The 17041-nt window shown below is 37.1% G+C and overlaps 1 long non-coding RNA gene across 1 annotated transcript in view; it reads right to left on the reverse strand.

The window, feature by feature from the left end:
- Positions 1-418: 418 nt before the first annotated feature.
- LOC134471388 (uncharacterized) overlaps positions 419-17041 on the reverse strand; it is a 75272-nt gene continuing 58649 nt past the window's right edge. The window contains exon 3 of the long non-coding RNA XR_010040838.1: positions 419-4431. This is a non-coding gene — a long non-coding RNA (uncharacterized LOC134471388). The remainder of the gene's footprint in view (positions 4432-17041) is intronic.

The following is a 17041-nucleotide window of genomic DNA, read 5'->3' on the forward strand; positions in this document are numbered from 1 at the left end:
TATCCTAACCAAGAGCAAGGGATATCTTCCCATTTTCTGACATCCTCTTCAATCTCCTTTTTAAGAATACTATAGTTTTAAATGTATAGACTTTTTATATCCTTTGTTAGTTTGATTCCTAAGAATTTCATTGTTTTGGATGCTATTGTGAATGGTGTCATTTCTTTAATTTCTCCCTCAATAAATTTGTTATTTGTCTAAAGGAATGCTATTGATTTTTGAATGTTGTATTCAGCTACACTGCTGAATTTGCTTATTAACTCTAGTGGTCTTTTGATAGAGTTTTTGGGAAGAAGTTACATTTTCACTATTTGTAGATGACATGATGCTCTACACAGAAGATCCCAATAGATAAAGAAAGAGCTTCTTCTGTATAGAGTATCATGTCATCTGCAAATAGTGAAAATGTAACTTCCTTTCCTATTCTTAGTTTTTATATCTCTCTCTCTAATCTAATTTCTCTGGCTAATGGTTCCAGAACTATATTGAATAGGAGTGGTGGTAGTGGTCATCTTTGTCATCTTTGTCTTGTTCCTGATTTTAGAGTGCAAGCTTTCAGTTTTTGTCCATTTAGCATAATGTTAGCTGTTGGTTTGTTATAGATGGCTTTATAAAATTAAGGTAGATGCCATCTATTCCAAGTTTCTGTAGGGTTTTTATCATGAACAAGTGTTAAACTTTATCAAAAGCTTTTTATTCATCTGTTGAGATGATCATGTGATTTTTGTCTTTGGCTCTGTTGATATGGTATATTACATTTATTGATTTGTATATGTTAAACTATCCCTATATTCTTGAGATAAATCCCACCTGGTCATGATGTATAGTCTTCTTGATGATTTGATGCATTATATTTGCTAGCATTTTATTGAGAATTTTTGCATTGATATTCATTAGGAAGATTAGCCTATAGCTCTCCATTTTAGTTGAGTCTTTCTCTGGTTTAGGTATCAGAGTTATACTTACCTCCAAGAATGAGTTAGGAAGAATTGCTTCCCTTTCAATTTTATTGTAAAGTTTGAGGCATATTTGCATTAAATCTTCTCTAAATTTCATATAGAATTCAGCCATGAATCCATCAGGTCCTTGGCTTTTCTTTATTGGTAAATTTTTAATCACATTTCAGTAACTGACAATGGGTTATCAAAATTGCTATATCTTCTTGATTCAGCTTTAGTAATTCCTACATTTCTAGCAATCTGTCCACTTCCTCTGTGTTTTCTAACCTATACGAGTGAAGATTTTTCAAAGTAGGTATTCATGATCTTCTGAATTTCCACGGGACCTGTAGTAACTTCCCCCTTTTCAGTCCTTATTGCATGAATTTGAGCTTTTTCTTTCTTTTTCTTGATAAGGTTGGCTAGAGGTTTATCAATTTTGTTTAATCTCTCAACAAACCAGCCCTTTGATTCATTAGTTTTTGTATTGTTTTCTTAGTCTCAATTGCATTAATTTCTGCTCTGATCTTTATAATTTCCTCTCTTCTATGAGCTTTGGGGTTGACTTGTTCTTCTTTTTCTAGAAGCTTGAGGTGTAGCATTAGGTTGTTTCTTTGGACTCATTCTGTTTTCCTGATGTGACAATTCATTGTTATATATTTCCCTCTTAGGACTGCTTTTATTTTTTACCACAGGATTCAGTATGTTGTATCTGCATTTTCAGAGAATTGTAGGTATTGTTTAATTTCTTCTTTAATTTCACCTGTCATCCATTGGTTATTCAGGATATTGTTATTTAGTTTCTATGTGTTTGTGTAGGTTTTACAGATTCTTTTGCCATTGATTTCCAATTTCATTGCCTATGGTCAGATAACATGCATGGGATAATTTCAATCCCTTTGCATGTACTTAAGAATGTTCTATGGGGTAATATATGATCTATTTTAGAGAATGTGCAGCTGAGAAGAATGTGTATTCTGCTGTGGTTGAATGAACCATTCTGACAATGTCTACTAAGTCCATTTGTTCACAGGTTTGATTTAATTCTGTTTTTCTTTTTTTCTTTTTTCTTTTTCTTTTTTTTTTTTTGCTGACCTTTTGTCTAGTTGATCTATCTCTTTGAGACAATGAGGCATTAAGTTCCCCTATTATGATTGTGTTCTTGTGTATTTTTCATGTCCATTAGTATTTGTTTTATATAGTTCAGTGCACCTGTATTTTGTGCATATATATTTATGATTGTTAGTTCTTCCACTAACAAGTATGTGGTGACCTTCTTAATCTCTTTTGATCATTTTTGGCTTGAAGTTCACATTGCATGCAAACAGAATAGATACCTCTACTTTTTTCTGGGTTTCTGCTGCATGGAATATTGTTTTCCATCCTTTGACTTTTAGTCTATGAGTTTCCCTTTGAGTCAGATGTGCTTCCTGTATACAGCATATTGTTGGATCCTATTTCCTGATCCACTTTGTCAACCTATTTCTTTTAGTTGGTGAATTAAGGCCATTTACATTGATAGATGTAACTGATAAGTACTGGATCAACTGTGTCATACTATTTTCCTGTTAATGGTTTCCTGCTTTTCCCCTTTGTTTAACTGCTAGCCCTGTCTGGTGATTTCTTTCTGTTGTTGTTCTGTAAATTGTAGTCATTTTTATATCTATCTAGTAAGTCTTTCAGTACTCTTTCTAGGGTTGTTTTGTTGGACATGAATTTCTTCAGTTGTTCTTTGTCATGGAAGTATCTTATTTCTCCATTATTTTTCAAAGAAAAATTTGCAGGATACATCAATCTGGGTTGAAAATTGTTTTCTTTCAAGGCTTGAAATACTTTACTCCAAGCTTGTCATGACTTCAAGGTTTGTGCTAAGAAGTCTGCTGTGATTCTAATAGGTTTTCCTTGATAGGTGAGTTGTGCCTTTTCTCTAACAGATTTTAGTATTCTGTTCTTATGTTGGATTTCTTTGTAATTATTATATATCTGGGTGTAGATTTATTTTGGTTATGACTGTTTGACATCCGATATGCCTCACTTATCTGTATATCTGATTCTTTCCCCATATTTGGGAAATTTTCTGTTATTACTTCTGCAAATAATTAACAATGTCATTTGCATTGACTCCTGCATCTTCATTGACAATTAATCATATTATTTCTTGTTGCATCATCTTGAAGTTGTTGAATTGTCATTTCATGTGATCTTGTTATTTTTAAAAGTTGTTTCCTTTCATGATTGGTAGCTGTGATCCTGTCATCAAGGTCCTAAATTCTATCCTTAGCTTCATTCAGTCCACCAGCTTTCAATAGAATTTTTTTACTTCCTGGATATTTTTTAATTTGTTTCATGCATTCTACTTCTTTTCTATACTGTTCATTCAAGGTTTCCATCATTTTCTCATACTCCTGTACTTTTTTTTATCTATGTCTTTTCTAACTATGATGAGTAACTCCTTTGTTAATGTTGTCATTTCTTTCTTTACATGACAGATTATTTGTAATCTGACTTCCATTATAGCTGCATGGATTTGTTTCTTTATTTTATTTGCTATCTTTTCAGAAATTTCAGGTGTATGACTTCTAATGTCCTCTATTTCAATGTCTCCTGTAATTGTTCCTGATGGACTGGATGTTTGAGATTGCATTTTGCTTCATTGTTTTGTCATTTTCACCTCTTGGGTTAATCATTTGGTCTTTTTAATCTTACTAGTCTCAACTGTCATTGTATCTCAGGGTCCTACTATGTGGTTAATGTTTGTCCAACTGCTGGGTCCCATATTGACAGGAAGGGCCAGTCACCTGAATTCCTCCTCGGGGTCTGTTGAGTGAGTCCTATATTCTTCCTAGGCCGACTAGTTGTGGAGTAATGATGTAAGTCAACCCTTAATTCCTATTGTTACTACAGCTTCAGGCTGTTCCAGGCAGTCATATCTACCTGGCTATATGTACACCTCACCTGGGACCCTGCTGTGTCACCGGATGTCTTGTAGGCCCTTTGGATTTCCTTGGGGTTGGGGAATGCCTTGTTGGCACTCTCCTCAACCCACCTGGTGCATGGAAGAAAGACTCATCCACACTCTTGCCAGACTTGCCAAGGTCCTGTAGCTGAGGGGAGCAGGGGGAGTTCATTGCTGCTCCTGTTTACCCACTGAGATCCTCTATTTGAGGGAGAAACTCACCACATTGTCAAAAGCCTGTTGAGGTCCTCTGTGTGGGTTAGGAGTTACTGAGGCTCCCACCAGCCCACCAAGGTTCTACAGGTGGTGGCAGAGATCCTTGATTTTTTGTGGGCTGCTGCGGTCTTTTGGGTGGGGGGAGGGTCACTGATGGTCTCCCCAGTCTTCGAGGTTGTGGGGCCAGGAGGGGAGACCAGTGATCCTGTTGGCCCCCTAGGTCAGTGGGGCAAGGAGAAGTTGCAACTGATGATCCCACTGGCCCCTTGGTTCATTGGAGGAGGAGAAGGGCTGGGCCAACAATCCCACTGGCCCCTAGATCTGTGAAGCAAATAAAAATGATTTTTAAAAAGCAATGCAATTTTCTGTGTCTACAAACCAACAATCCGTTATTATTTATTGAGTGTCCATTCAGGCACTGTGGTAGGTGCTTTACAATCATTATTTCAAACCCTCAGCAAAAATAAAAAGTTTAATTTTAAATTCTTATAATCTTTGTTACAAAGCTATTATCATTTTTGTTTTACAAAGTAAACTTCAGTGAAGAATATTTAGACAACTTACCCATTGTTACAGACTTTGTTTGTCAAGGATTTAAATTTAGGTCTATTTAATTTTTAAAAAGTCTCTACCTTTTCGTTGCTTTAAATTCTGAAAGGACCAATTAAATTGATTAAAAAGAAAAAGAATCCCATCCTTTTTAAAGGAATGTTTCAGTAATAAGATACTATTCTGGAAAACACCAAATTTTAAATTTAACTCTAAAATGTTATCATCATGAGGGTCTTGTCAGAAATTAAGCAACTCCATATTTAAATGGAAAATAATTAAATGTGTGAATACTCTATATTTGTATGTGATTTGCATGTGCTCATTCTGAAAGGAGATTGGCAAATGAATCTAGCCAGCTAGATGCTGGAAATTAATCTATTGATAAGGTTAGTATTTCCCTGGTTCAACCACTTTCTAAAATCTCTTCAACTGGAAACCAGTCCTTCAGCAAAAGGAGCTGTTTGAGGAGACACTTTAACTTCCAACTATAACAATTTGCAATTTTCAGTATAATATCAATTTAACTCCGAAAGAGTGAGCCTAGCTTTGTGAAAGCATAAATAGCCATCTCTGTGATACAATGTAAATCATGTAAGTAGTATAAGATATTTGTAGTATATGTTATGGTTAACAAACAATAAACTGCATATGTATATGTGAAGTTTTATACAAATTGTGAAGAATATGTATATACTTGTTGAAAGATCATCATAATCATGATAAGGAATGTATCTATTTCCCCCAAAGTTTAATTTCATCATGCCTTTTGAAATTCCTTCTTCCAATCCTGCTTTCAAGCACTATAAATTTCACTTTCTAGAATTGAAGTTATACTTCAAAATTCTCCTGATAATAAGTTATAACCAAATTAAAATCCACCATAGTCTTCCAAACAGAAGTAATCCCAAGCCTTATATTGAGTGCCATTTTGAATCGTTTCTCTTTTAAACTCCAGTCATGTGTGCTTTTGAGTAATTTTATATCCAATGAACTACTTAATGTGGTCTTCACCAAGCTACGACATCTCATCTATTTTCTCAACCTGATGCCACATCTGCTTGCCAAAGACAGGCTATCAGTTGTGATTCCTGGCCAGCATTTGTCCAGAAAGTCACACTGAAGAGTAATAGAAAGCAGCTATGTTTTTTTGTTTCCCAATCCAGCTATTCCTGGGCAGACTGTTTCTGTGTGGTACTGAGAGCTATGGCATTCAGGAAGCTCAGAAGTTGATTTCTTTACATGTAATTGTAGACTTACTGAATTTGGTACATATCAGTGAATTCTTGCTGATACCTGTTTGTAACATTTAAGTGATTCAAGTAGTAGTTCCTTAGCGCTTCTCTCTCCCCCTCCTTCCCTCCGCTCCTCTCTCTCTACTTCTCCTCCCTCACCCTCTGTCTGCCACCTCATCCTCCATGCAGTAAGCTGCTTTGCTCTAAAACATGCTTCCTGATATGCAGTTCTACCTTGCCCCAGGCCCAGAAGCAATAGTGGCAACAGATTACAAAATGAAAATCTTGGACCCCATGAGGCAAAATAAAGTTTTCCTCTTTTAAATTCTCTTTCTCAGGTGTTTTATCACATTGCCAAAAATCAGACTAACATACTGATACAAAGAATATTTCTTTTAGACACTATTTTTATCTCCTAAGATTCCGTTTGTGACTTTCATTTTTCTCTTCACAGTAGTCAAGCTTTTCAAAAAATTATGTAATGAGAAAAAAAAGCAAAACAGAAAAAGGGTAGAAATAGTACAGAATCTCAAAAAATATGATAAATTACATATTGTCCTCTTAGAAATAGTTGTTCAAGTCACAAAATTAAAGCATACAAAGTACACATTCAGTGAGACTGCAAACAGCTCTTTTCAATGATCCAACAAAACCTTAGTAATATGGTTATCAATCCTACACACTTAAACATACATGCAGTTACATCCATTAGAGCACTTTCTTTTCCTCTCTTTTTTACAAGACCAATTACAGCTTTTGGGTTTTATTACTCCTATGGTTCTTATTATTTTTTATACTGGAGACACAATGTATATTTATAAACATGATTCTTATTTATTTCACTTATGAATATAGTCTCAGTTGTCTCCATTTACCTATGAATGTCTCAAGATCATCCTTTTTTTATATCTGAGTAATATTCCATTGCATTAAAAATACCACATCTTTTTCATCTACTCTGATGGGCATTTTGGTTGTTTCCAAGATCTAGCTGTTACAAATTGTGCTGCTATGAACATGAGTGCACATATATCACTGTGATATGACTTTTTCAGTTTTTCTCGGAAAATACCCAGGAGGGGAATAGCTGGACTGAAGGGGACTTCCAATGCTAGTCTTCCAAGAAATCTCCATACTGATTTCCATAGTGGCTGCACCAGTCTACACTCCCACCAACAGTGGAGCAGTGTTCCTTTTTCTCACAGCCTCTCCATTTGTTATCAGTTAATTTCTTTTTTTTTTTTTTTTTTTTTTTAATTTTATTTAAGGAGAAAAGGAAAAAAAAAGCAGGGAAAGGGTACAAGTTATACAGATTTACAGAAAAAAAACAAACAGTAGGAAATCACTAGTTAATGGATTACATATTGTCATCTTAGAAATAATTGTTCAAGTCACAAAATTAAAGCTTGTAAAGTGGACATTCCATCAACGATACTGCAAACAGTTCTGTTCATTGATCCAATAAAACTCTGTGATATCATTTTCTATCTTATACACTTAAATATACATGCAGTTATATAGTTTGGAGCACTTTCTTTTCCTCTCTTTTGTACCATGACTATTACACATTTTGGGTTTCATTGCTCCCACGGTTCTTATTACTTTTTTGGAAGAGAGTAAAACCAAATGTGACATAACAGAACAGAATCGGTCAAGTCAAAAGGGTGGACATAATAGATAACGTAAAAACATAATACAAGGTGATCAACAATGGTTACTATAATGCCTCCCGCTATCTCTAATAGAATTGCCTATATCGTTAGTTATAATACAATTGAACAAAACAGTAAAGAATAAAACCAACAAAACCAAAACATTGGAGACATTGTAGGTCTTCAAAAGTAGATAAAAGTCAACAAGAATGGGCGTCATAATGAATCTCATTATCTTCACAGCTGATGCCTAAACTTTCGAACCTGATACTATCCAGCAAAACAGAATAGGGGAACATCAGTTAAAAACCAGATGGTGAGAGTAATACAGGGCTTTAAATCAAAGTAATGAAAAGTCAAAGTGGGTTACTATAATATATCCTGCTATTTTTTCCTTTAATTAAAAGGATAAAGATAAAAAAGTAAATAATGGAGTGGAGATTGAGATAAAAGAGGGCATAACAACGAAACAGCGCAGATCAAAACATAACCATTTAAGCAGAATAGTGTTTCACCACCAGATAATTCTAACCTAAAAGTAGTTACTGTATTGTCTTTTTTTGAAATCCTTGAGTACAACTTCGTATACTGTAGCATTAAGTATATCAAAACGATGTAAAACCATTCAAGAGAATGACAGCATTACAGAGTATTTAGAATTGACTAACAGAAAATGAATAATGGTTTCTGTATAATCTCCTTGTCTTTACAAGGTTTTTGCTTATACTATCGTACATAATAAAATCCAGTAAGATACAACCTATTTAGACCATTGGAGACAGAAGGACAAAAGCTAGATGAGACTTCAAAACAAGATGATACTAAATCAGTATTACCTATTAAGATGTCATTTTCTCCAAAATAGCTATTCCTATCATCCAATCTTCTCTGCCTCATTTCTGTTGAGCTCTTTTTCTGTCAGTAGCTGTCAGTTTGTCTTCTTCATTTTGTTCTCTGCTCCATTCGTTGTGGCCTCCCTGCCATTATTTCTGGATTCTTTGTATTTTTCTTTTTTTAGAATATCCTGCAATACTCTCTGTAGAGTTGAATTGGTGGTTGCAAATTCCCCCAGTTCCTCTTTATCCTGGAAGCACCTTGTTTTTCCATCAATTTCCAGGGACAGTTGTGCAGGATATCTCAATCTTGGCTGGAGATTATTATCTTTCAAAGCTTGAATTATTTCCCCCCATGCTCTTCGTGATTTGATGGTTTGTGCCGAGAAATCTGCTGTAATTCTGATGGGTGTTCCCTTGTAAGTGGTCTGTTTCTTGTCTCTGACAGCTTTTAATATTCTGTTCTTGTATTGAATTTCTGGAATTTTTATTATTATATGCCTGGGTGTTGGTCTGTTTGGGTTGTAGGTAGCTGGGGTCCTGTATGCCTCATACATCTGAGTATCTTTACCTTTTGCTAAATTAGGAAAATTCTCCTGGATTATTTCTGTGAGTAGCTTTTGTAGTTCACTTGTTTGTGTCCCTACTTCTTCTTTTATGTTCTTAATCCTTAAGTTATGGATCCTCTTATCATCTTCTTGTCTTTGTATTATTGCTGTTTGTTTCTTTGTTATTTTTAAGAAGTTTTTCATTTCATTCTCCCATATTACAAGTCTGCCCTCCAGTTCAGATAGTCTGTCCTTAGTTTCTTTCAAGCTGTTATGCCAGTCTTCTATAGACTTCTTGGTATCTTGGTAGTCCCTTTGAACCTGCTTCACGTATTCTATGGTTTCTCTGTTTTCTCCATCAAACAATTCTCCCCTTTTTTTCTGTTCTTCCATTCCACCGCCTGTTTTTTCTTGGGTGGTACTTAGCATTTCTCTAACTATTCTGCATACTTCTAGCTTCAGGTCGTTGATAACTTCATTCCTGAATTGGTCTATGAGGCTCTCTATATGGTGCCTTATGTATATTGGTGCGGTGTCTGCTATTGCCTGTTTCTCAGAATTGGGGGCCGAGGAGCCTTTCTTGTTGCTGCCTCTTCCCATGCTGCCTCTTCTTCTCTGTTCCTTATATATGCAAGCTTATATAAGAGGCCCAGCTTCTCTCCCAGTCAGCCACAGCCTGATCGAATTGCGCCAGTTAGGTGTTCCCGCTCACCGCTGCGCACCAGGGAGTTACAGACCAGGCAGCCTACGCGGGAGTCGCCCCTCTGGGCCACCGTCAGGCTCTGGGATCTGGGTTGGGACAGCCTACCAGGTCTGCCGGCAGCTTCACGCAGGCCAGGCACTTTTCACCAATCCCGCCCAAGAGGGGGATGTGTGGCTGGAGTCGCCACCACGCCCTGCTCCCGCAGGACTGCTCGGGCCCAGAAAGTCCTCCGCTGGAGTCAAACTGTGGTAGAGTGTCAGTTTCTCTCACTCACCTCACCACAAGTCAGTGCACGCCTCCCTGCCGTTCGCAGATTGCTGTTCTCAGAGCTTCTGCGTGTCTCTCTCCTTGCTGAGCCACTGTAAAGGCAGCCAGCCGCCGCACGGCGGGAAACCCAAATAGCGGCTTACAGTGGCGCGGGGTCCAGCTCCACACCAAGGCTTTTCTGTTCCTGTTTTAGCACCAGGACTGCATTCCAAGTTGGTTTCTCTCAGCCCAGTTCGTTCCTGAGTCAGCAGAGCATATCTCCACCTGCTTATGTCTCCTTAGTCCGCACCATTCCTGGCTTCTGAGCCGAGTCTTTCAGAGAGCCTCCGGTAGTTGCTGTTATCTGTCCGCCATGTTCTCCCGGAAGTCATCAGTTAATTTCTTGATGGCAGCTATTCTTTCCGGAGTGAGATGAAATCATAATGCTGTTTTAATTTGCATTTCTTGAATGACCAGTGATGGTGAACATTTTTTCACGTATTTATTTGCCATTTGTATATCTTCATCTGAGAACTGTGTGTTCATCTCAGATGCCCATTTTTGGAGAGAGTCTTTGAATTTGGAGGGCTTGATGTTTTTCAATGCTTTCTATGTTCTGGATATAAGTCCTCTGAGCAACAGCTAGCTGAAAATTCTTCCCCATTCTGTGGGTTTTCTTTTCACTTTGTTGGTGATTTCTTTTGAAGTGCAGAAACTTTTCAATAATATGAGATCCCAGTTGTTGATTCTTTGAAGTGTTTCTGGGCAGTTTGTGTTTTGTTCATGAATTATCGGCCTAGCCCTATGTCTCCAAGACTTCTACCTACTTTGTCTTCCAGTAGGTTTAGTGTTTCTGTTTTAATATTTAGGTGTTTACTCCATTTAGACTTTAGTTTTGTGCATAGTGATAGGCATGGATCTAGTTTCAATCCTTGGCATGTGGAGAACCAATTTTTCCAACACTGTTTATTAAAGAGGCTATCCGTCTTCCAGTGAACATGGTTATCCCCTTTGTCAACTATTAGGAGGCTGAGTGTCTTTGTAGTTGTGTTTGCATCTTCCAATCTGTTCCATTGATCCTCAGGTCTATTTCTTTGCCATTATCATGCTGATTTTATCACTGTGGCTTTGTAGTATAGTTTCAAGTCAGGAATTGAGATGCCTCTTGCCTTGCCTCTGTTGGCCAGGACTGCCTTTGCTATTTTAGGTTTCTTCTGTTTCCAAATGAATTTTAAGAGTGCTTTCTCTAGATCTGTGAGGTATGCTAATGCTATTTTGATTGGGATTGCATTAAATCTGTATAACAATTTTGGGAGTATGGTCTTTTTCACAATGTTGGCTCTTCCTAGCCAAGAGCAAGGAATATCCTTCCATTTTCTAATATCCTTTTCAATCTGCTTTTTTTTAGTGTAACATAATTTTCAGCATATAGGTGTTTTACATTCTTAGGTTGATTCCTAAGTATTTCATTTTTTTAGATGTTATTGTGAAGGGCAATATTTCTATAATTTCTCTCTTGGTGAGTTTTTTGTTTGTGTACAGGAATGCTATTGATGTTTAAGCATTGACTTTGTATCCTGCTACACTGCTGAATTTGTTTATTATCTCTAGTAGTCTTTTAATGGAGTTTTTTGAGTCTTCTATATAAAGTATCATGTCACCTGCAAATGGTGATACTTTAACTTCTTCCTTTCTTATCTTTATCCCTTTTATTTCTGTCTCTTGTCTGACTGCCCTGGCTAGTATTTCCAGAACTATATTGAATAGGAGTGGTGATAGAGGACATCATTGTCTTGTTCCTGGTTTTAAAGTTAAAGCTTTCAGTTTTGTTGATTTAGTATAATGTTGGTTGTTGGTTTGTCATAGATAGCCTTTATGAGATTGAGGTAGACACCATATATTCCGAGTTTCTGAAGGGTTTTTATCATGAATATGTATTGGACTTTATTGAAAGCTTTTTCTGCATCCATGTGGTTTTTGTTTTTGGCTCTGTTGATGTAGTATATTACATTTATTGATTTGCATATGTTAAACCATCCCTGCATTCCTGGAATGAATCCCACTTGGTCATGGTGTATTATCTTCTTGATGATTTGCTGTATTATATTTGCCAGTATTTAATTGAGAATCTTTGTATCAAAGTTCATTGGTGAGATTGGCCTATAGTTTTCCTTTTTGGTTGGGTCTTTCTCTGGTTTTGGTATTAGAGTAGTACTTGCCTCCAAGAATGATTTAGGGAGGGTTGCTTCATTTTCAATTTCATTGAAGGAGTATTGGCATCAAATGTTTTCTAAATTTCCTGTATAATTTAGTCATGAATCCATCAGGACTTGGGCTTTCCTTTTTTGCTAATTTTTTAATTACACTTTCAATTTCAATAGCTGACACTGGATTATTCAAAATTGCTATATCTTCTCAGTTGAGCTTTGGTAGTTCATATGTTTCCAGAGATCTGTCCATTTCCTCCGAATTTTCTACTCTATGTGAGTAGAGATTTTCAAAGTAGTTATTCATGATGTTTTGAATTTCCATGGGATCTGTAGTAATTACCCTCTTTTTAGTCCTTATTGCATGAATTTGGTTTTTTTTTCTTTCTTTTTCTTGATAAGGTTATCTAGAGATTTGTCAATTTTGTTTACTCTCAAAAAACCAGCTCTTTGATTCGCTAATTCTTTGTATTATTTTTTTAGTTTCAATTGCATTGGTTTGTGCTCTAATCTTTATGATTTCCTCTCTTCTATGAGCTTTGGGTTTAACTTGCTCTTCTTTTTCTAGAAGCTTGAGATGAAGCATTAGGTTGTTTATTTGTGTTCATTCTGTTTTCTTGATATGACAGTTTATTGCTATATATTTCTCTCTTAAGACCACTTTCATTGCATCCCACAGATTATAATATGTTGTTTCCACATTTTCATTGAGTTGTAGGTATTGCTTTATTTCTTCTTTAATTTCATCTGCAGCCCACTGGTTGTTCAGAAGGTTGTTATTTAATTTCCATGTAATTATGCAGGTTTTGCCATTTCTTTTGCCATTACTTTCCAATTTCAGTGTGCTATAGTCAGATATTATACATGGGATGATTTCAATACCTTTGCATTTACTTAAGAATGTTTTAGGATAATACATGGTCTATTTTAGAGAATGTCCCATGAGCAGCTGAGAAGAAGGTGTATTTTGATGTGAATGAATGGAATACTCTGTAAATATCTACTAAGTCCAATTGCTGTCAGGTATGATTCATTTCTATTATTTCTTTACTAGCTTTTTGTCTACTTGATCTATCACTTTGTGATAATGGAGTGTTAAGTTCTCCTGTTGCAATTGTGTTCTTGTGTATGTGGTTTTCCATGTCCATTAGTATTTTTTTTTTTGGTCTTTTTTTTTTTTATCGGTACCAGGGATCGAACTCATGACCACACACTTGCAAGGCAAGGCGCCTGTGCCGCTGAGCTAAATCCCCAGCCCCCATGTCCATTAGTATTTGTCTTACATAGTTGGGTACTCCTGTATTTGGTGCATATATATTTATAATTGTTAGTTTTTCCTGTTGAATTTTTCCACTAACAAGTATGTAGTGACCTTTATCTCTTTTAATTGTACTTTTAGTTTTGAAGTTCACATTGTCTTCAAATAGAATAATTACCCCTGCTTTTTTCTGGGTTCCTGTTGCATGGAATGTTGTTTTCCATCCTTTGACTTTTAATCTATGAGTTTCCTTTTGGATCAGATGTATTTCTTGTATACAGCATACTATGGGATCCTGTTTCTTGATCCATTCTGTCAACCAATTTTTTGGTAGATGAATTGGAGTCACTTACATTTATGGATATAACTGATATGTACTGGCTCAACTTTGCCATAATAAGTTCCAGTTGTTTGCTTTCTGGTTTTCCCCTTGTTTAATTGCTTGTCTTACCTGGTGGTTTCTTGGAGAATGTGGTCATTTTTATCTCTACCTAGTATGCCTTTCAATACTCTCTCTGGGGTTGTTTTGGTAGACATTAATTTCTTCAGTTGTTCTTTGTTATGGAAGTATCTTGTTTCTCCATTAAATTTGAATGAAAGTTTTTCTGAGTACATCAGTCTGGGTTGAAAGTTGTTTTCTTTCAGGGCTTGAAATACCTCACTCAAAGCTCATCTTGACTTGAGGATTTGTGCTAAAAAGTATGCTGTGATTCTAATGGGATCTCCTTGATAGATGAGTTGTGTCTTTTCTCTAAGAGCTTTTAGTATTCTCTTCTTATGTTGTATGTCTATGATCTTAATTATTATATGTCTGAGTGTAGATTTATGTTGGTTTTGACTTTCGGCCTTCTATATGGCTCACTTATCTGCATATCAGACTTTTCCCTATGTTTGGGAAATTTTCTGCTATTGCTTCTAGGAATATTTTAGTTATGTCTTTGCATTGATTCCTGCATCTTTACTGATGCCTATTAATCTTATGGTCTTGGCATCATCTTGAAGCTACTGGATTGTCATTTCATGCTGCTTTCTTATTTTTAAAAGTTCTATTGCTTCATGATCGCTAATTGCAATCATGTCCTCAAGGTCCAAAATCCTATCCTCAGCTTCATTTAAATGGTTTTGCCAGTTTTCAGTAGAATTTTTTTGTCTCTTGGATGTCCCTTTGAGTTTGTTTCATGAATTATACTTGTTTTCAATATTGTTCATGCAATATTGTTCAATCAGTTTCCCATGCTCCTATACTTTTTTAATCTATTTCTTCTTTAGCCACACTGAGCACTTCCTTTACTAAAGTTGTTATTTCTGTCTTTACATCAGAGAGTACTTCTAATTTGATTTCCTCTATAGCCTCATGGAGTTTTTTTTCATTTATTTCACTTGCTATCTTTTCAGAGATTTCTGGTATGTTACTTTTGAAGTCCTCTATTTCAATGTCTCCTGTACTTACTCCTAGTGGACTAGATGTTTGAGATTTCATTTTGCTTTTTTGTTTTGCCATTTTCCCCTTTTGGGTTAATATTTGGCCCATCAATCCCATTAGTGCAACTGTTGCTAGTGTGTATCTGGGGTTTTATTGTAAGGTTGATATTTGTCCAATTGCTGTGTCTTACAGTGAAGAGGTGGGCCAGTCACCTGACTTCCCCTGCAGGGCCTGCTGAGTGAGTCCTACATTCTTCCTGGGCTGACAAGCCAGCAGTATTGATGTAGGTCAACTTTTAGTTCCTTCTGTTACTTTATCTTCAGGTTATTTCAGGTCACCAAATTTCCCTGTCTATCTGTTTGTGTCTCATAAGCCGTTTTGATTTTCTCCAAGTTGGGGGAGTCCTTCTTGGCACACGTCTCACTCTGCTTGATGTTCTCTGTATGCAGGAAGAAGTCACCCACACTCTTACTTGACTCACTAAGGTCTCACAATTAGTTGGAGGAGCTTTACTAATCACCCTATTTACCCACTGTACACCTTTACTTTAGAGGCATATTCACCACACTGACTGGAGCTTCCTGAGATCTTCTGTTTGGGTGAGGCAGTTGCTGAATCTCCCATCAAGATAGCACAGTTAATCCGCTGTAGCCCAAGGTTCTGGGAGGAATGGTGGGAGCTGAAAATCAATAGCAGTATTAGGTCCAGGAGATAGGGAGGGTCCCCAAGGAGCCATCAGGTGTCCTGTGTCCAGGGAGCTGCCAGGCTCTTGGGAAGTGCAGTCCAGTGGCGTAGGTGGTCCTGGGCCAAGTGGTAGGCCAGTGGTGTCAGTCTGGGTATCTGCAGGTGTATGGGAAGTGCAGCATGGCATGGTACATGTTCCTGGGCTGAGAGGCGGGCCTGTGTTGTCAGTCAGAACATTCATGGGTGCATGGGAAGAGCAGTGCAGCAGCATATGCAGTCTTGGGCCAGGGGGTGGGCTGATGGTGTCAGTGTGAGCATCCATGGAGCACGCAGGAAGCACAGTACAGTGGCATATGCAGTCTTGGCCCAAAGGGTGGGCCAGTGGCATCAGTCCAGGCATCCTCAGAGTGCTATTTTGTTTTGAAGTCCTATACTGCTTTCAAGGTTTTGTTCTGAATGGGTTCATTCTGTTTCATCCTGTTTGGTCCTATTCTACTTAGTGAAGCTATAACTTCAACTAGTTGTTGAAGTTGTAGGATGAATGCCAGAAGAACTACAGAATCATAGTCACTGGAGCTGCTGAAGTCTTCTGTTTGAGTGAGAGGTCACTGAGTCTTCCTTCAACTCAGCGTGGTTAATCCACTGCAGTTCAAGGTTCTGGGAGGAGGAGTGGGAGCCGAAGATCAAGGGCTTGGTCTAGAAGATGGAGAGGGTTGCTCAGGGCAGTGGCCATTGGCATGGCATTTCTCTGGGCTGGTGGGAGCCTCAAAGGAAGCACACAGTGGTGTGGGCGCAAGGTCAGAGTGTAGTGCCATGTTTCTCAGGGCCAGTAGTCAAACTTTTTAAAATTTTATATCCTTGAGCATATGCAGAAAATTTGCAATAACTGATTTTAAAACCTTGTCTCCAAATTCCATCATCTGTTTAATTTGGAGGCTGTTTCCTTTTTTCATTGTTTTTATTTTATTAGTACTCATTTGCAGTACCTAATGATTACACACCCCATGAAGAGGCTGTGCATATACATAAAAAAATCTTAATTTCTTTTTTCAATCCCCTCCTCCTTCCCTCCCTTTATTTCTTGTTCCCCTTCCCTTTTGCAAAAGATCTATCTCTCTATTTCATATTATCCTTGATTTTGTGCCATAATTTATCTATATTTTGGTTTTCTATGTATTTTTAATGATTTTTTTCCTAGTTGTGAGCCATATATTTGTTTCCATGAATGTCCCTTAATTGTTTTTATTGGATGCCAGACACTATGGTTTTATATTGCTGGGTGCCATATTTTGTGGCATTCCTTTAAAGACTGCTGAATTTTGTTTCCTGTGTTGGTTTCCTTATGGTACTATAAAGAATCATTTTGTTTCCTGTATTCCTGAATCATTTTGTTTCCTGTATTAGCTTCCTCATGCTGCTATAAAGAATCATCACAAACTTCATGACTAAAACAACAAAGTTTTTTCTCTTATTCTTCTGGAGGTCCAAGAAGAAAAGAGGTCTCACAGCCTAATGTGGTGTTGGCATGTCGGGGTCATTCTGGAGAATCCGCAGGAGAGACCGGTCCCTGACCCTCTAAGCTTCTGATGGTGT

Source organism: Cavia porcellus, unplaced genomic scaffold (genome assembly GCF_034190915.1).
Source record: "Cavia porcellus strain 051 isolate PalLab524CR breed Dunkin Hartley unplaced genomic scaffold, mCavPor4.1 scaffold_18, whole genome shotgun sequence".
Lineage (NCBI taxonomy): Eukaryota > Metazoa > Chordata > Mammalia > Rodentia > Caviidae > Cavia > Cavia porcellus.